This window comes from Phodopus roborovskii, unplaced genomic scaffold (assembly GCF_943737965.1).
Source record: "Phodopus roborovskii unplaced genomic scaffold, PHOROB, whole genome shotgun sequence".
Lineage (NCBI taxonomy): Eukaryota > Metazoa > Chordata > Mammalia > Rodentia > Cricetidae > Phodopus > Phodopus roborovskii.
The window spans coordinates 12,312,573-12,316,345 of NW_026126482.1; positions in this window are offsets into that span (position 1 = coordinate 12,312,573).

Here is a 3,773-nt window from a genome sequence, read left to right on the forward strand (position 1 = left end):
GAGCTACACTCAAGAAGTCTCAATAAAATGGTTGCCTAAACAAGACCTTAAAATGACAATACCAATATTCATGCCAACATGCATGGCATGGGTGAGTTCTCATGACTCTTCTCCCCTAAAGAACAGCTACAGGAAACTGATGGTTGCTTTGAGAAAGAGAATCAGGCTTCTCCATGGACTAGCCAGCCCACTGAGAGGTTAGCCATTCCCAAGATGACAGCCATAAACACATATGAGCCCTAAACACATATGAGTAGCATAAAATGACCTTGACATATTGTCTTCATGAACTTCATACATACATATGTAACATAATACATACATGCATATGTATAATTAAAGTGTGGTAGCACAAACCTTAAGTTTCAGTATTGAGGATGCTGGATCTTTGTGAGCTCAAGGCCAGTCTGGTCTACTTGGTGAGGTCCAGGTTAGGGGCAGCGATACATAGATTCTGTTTCAAAATATACACATTTTTTTCTGCCATATTCCCTGAGGCTTCAGTGTAGCGACTGTATTGTAGATTTATTAAGTGGCCCAATAAGAAGGAGTGGGTGGGATTTGGGAGGTATTGGAGGAAGGGCCAAGAAGGTAAAATTATGAAAATATAGTACTCATACATGAAATTTTAAAAAAATTAAATGAAGACCAATCAAGGAAGACACTCAAGATGAACCTCTGCCTCTATTCACAGGCACAGGCTCTTACACACAAACCCTCATAAACATGGCCACACATGCATTCTCTCTCTCTCTCTCCCTCTCTCTCTCTCACGCACACGCACACGCACACGCACACACACACACACACACACACACACACACACACAATTATTCCCAGTTCACAGTTGGAAAAATCTAAGTTACTATATATAAATGTTTGTTAAATATATATTAGTAAAACTTGCCTCTTATCAAATGGAATTTTGTGTGTGTGTGTGCAATTTGATCAGGACTCCAGATCTATTTGACAGCAAAGGCTAAACAAGTAAGGCCTGCAGCTAGCTCAGGCTAGGCGTTTGAAGGCTGGATTATGTTTTCTTGAAAAACCACATGATAAATGCCAAGGCTGTGAAGGTGGGAGACAGTCATGCTCCATGCAAATGTATGTCCAAGCCCTGGATATTTCCCTTGTATGGATTCTGACTGTTGTGTCTTTTCTCTAGTACTCTGCAAAAACATTTTAAAATAAAGCCATGGAACCTCAGTGCCAAAGAACTTAAAGCTTGGAAGTTACCTGGTCCCGTCTCACATTAAAGCTTTGGAAAAACAAACTGGATAGGGACTTTGCTGAGATAATGAGACTAGCAAAGGAGGTAGGAACGGCCCCTGGTTCTGCAACAGTGACTGGAATAGTGGTGAGGAAGGCAATGACTTATATGCATCATCAAAATGATCTTTGTTATCTTCATCTTGAATAAACCAGTTTCTGAGTGCAGGGTCACATGGGCAACATTCGCCACATCTAGATTTAAAATGATTCCTCTTACACACCCACAGTCACGTCTTTTCCCACTACTCCATTATTTTCATCTCAATTCTGGCATCAGCTGTTACTTATTCACAGTATTTAATCTATAGAAGCATCATTGAAATGCTGTCAAATGAGAAAAAAAAAAAAACAGGAACCAGGAAAACATAATATGTATTTTTATATATTTAATAAGCATCAGAAAGAACTAAAAATAGCTCAGCTTTTTTTTTTCTCAAGGAAAGGTTGTTAAAAAAAATAATTGCACATTGCATGTTACCACTTTGAGCTGTAAAAGAAACAGAATCACCCGGAAAAGTGAAAGCTTCTTCTCGTTTGTGGGAGAGACCAGTGGACTCTTTCGAAGATGCCCCATTCAGGTCCTCAGTTAAAGTTTTATTTTTGGCTTCTTGTTGCTTTTTTACTGCTTCCTGTGGAGACAGCCAAGACTCGATGGTTTGGATTTAGATGAATCCTTCCCCTGCAGTAGTGACAGTCACCAGAACTTCCTCTGAGGAAAATAACCAGTTGTCTTGTGAAGCCTCACCAAAAATTTCTTCAGTGCTGTTTTCTCTTTTTCAATCTCCCTGAAGCGGATGTTTAACGCCTTCTGTAGTTTCTGAATGTGAAGCTTGGTTCTCTTCTCCTCTCCAAGGTTGTTCATAAGGGCCTTCCGCAGGAAAAAGGGGTCCCCTCCACTTTTGAGGTTCATCTTCTTCATCAGGCCGCCCATTTCTCCCAGCTTGTAACTGTGGCCAAGGAAGCTGGAGGAGGCGCACGGTAGGGCAGGGCAGGGCACGGCAGTTGACTGTAAATGTCTCTGTAAAATGGCTTTTCTGTGGTTTGGAACAAAGAATCAGAGTGGCATGGAAACAGAGGCCCACGGAACCCTGGGGCTGAGTGACATCAGAGATGCACTCAGCCCCAATCTCAAGATTCAGTGCTCGGAAGAAGGTTTGAGCTAGGTTAGTCACTCTTCCTTTAGGAACATAGACGGGTGTGTTTAAATGCCAGGCTGACTGTCAGATCCCTACTGCTGCCCCATGTTGTACTTATGTCACATGGTAAGTGCCTTGGGTGTTCATAATCAGGGCAAGGATGTTTATGTTTATGGGGAGAAAAATTAGAGGTTTAGTGTGCGTATTTATACATATATATATATATATATATATATAAAACACATATTATGTATAATATCAATAACCATGCTATATATTTCATACATTATGTTTTCTCTATATTGTACATTATAATATGTATGTGTAATATATATATATGTAGTGTGTATGTGTGTGTGTGTGTGTGTGTGTGTGTGTGTGCCTGTACACACATGCTTATGAAGACATACATGTATGAAAGCCAGAGGAGCCTTCAGTTTTCCAGCAGGGTCCCTCGCTGGCTTGGAATTTGCTTGTAGGCTGGCTAGCAAGTCTTGGGGATTTCTTGTCTCTGCCTTCCAAGTGTTATAATTAAAACCCTGCTCCATCATATTCAGCTTTTTTACATGGGTTCTGAGGGTCGTATTCATGTCCTCACACTTTCAAGGACAGCCCTTTGCCAACAGATCCATATCTCCCCTGTCCTATCGATCCTTAATTTCCCCTTTAATATTTTGATCTAGAATTTATGAGGAACTTCAAAACTAAATACTAAACATAGATCATCCAATCAACATATAAGCAAGTTAACTGAACAAGCAGTTCAATTAAAAAAAGGAAGTTGTATCCAAAACTCCTGCAAGCTACAACAATGACCTGTCTACAAAATATGCTCATTGGTCTAATAGTGGCATGGATATTAGGAGAGTAACCAACAACTTTTCTATTAGACTAAAGCCGACTCCATGAGACAGACCTTGACACTGTTAATAAGGCCAAGAACCGGAGAATAGACAGGTCATCTATCTAGGTAAAACCTACCAATATTATTCTGTTAAATGTAGCAATAAGACAGCTCCTAATGACATAGTACTAGACCCATAGATCAGAGCATAGCTTAACCCTCACTAGAGAAGCTTCTTTTGCAGCAGATGGCCATGAACACAGAGACATGCACCCAGACAATGTGCAGAGGGCAAGAGAACACAGAACACTCAGTCCTAAATGGGATGTCTTTATCACTCCCTTTTCCTCAGGCCTCAGGGATTATGTGAACAAGAGGATACAGAGACTGCAAGAGCCCAGGGGTAGTGGATGATTCAAGGAAACCGTTTTCCACACACAACAGGACAGGTGCACACATGAATTCCCAGAGACTGACAGAATGCAAAGACCCACACAGGCTCAAGCCAGCACAGAGGCGGA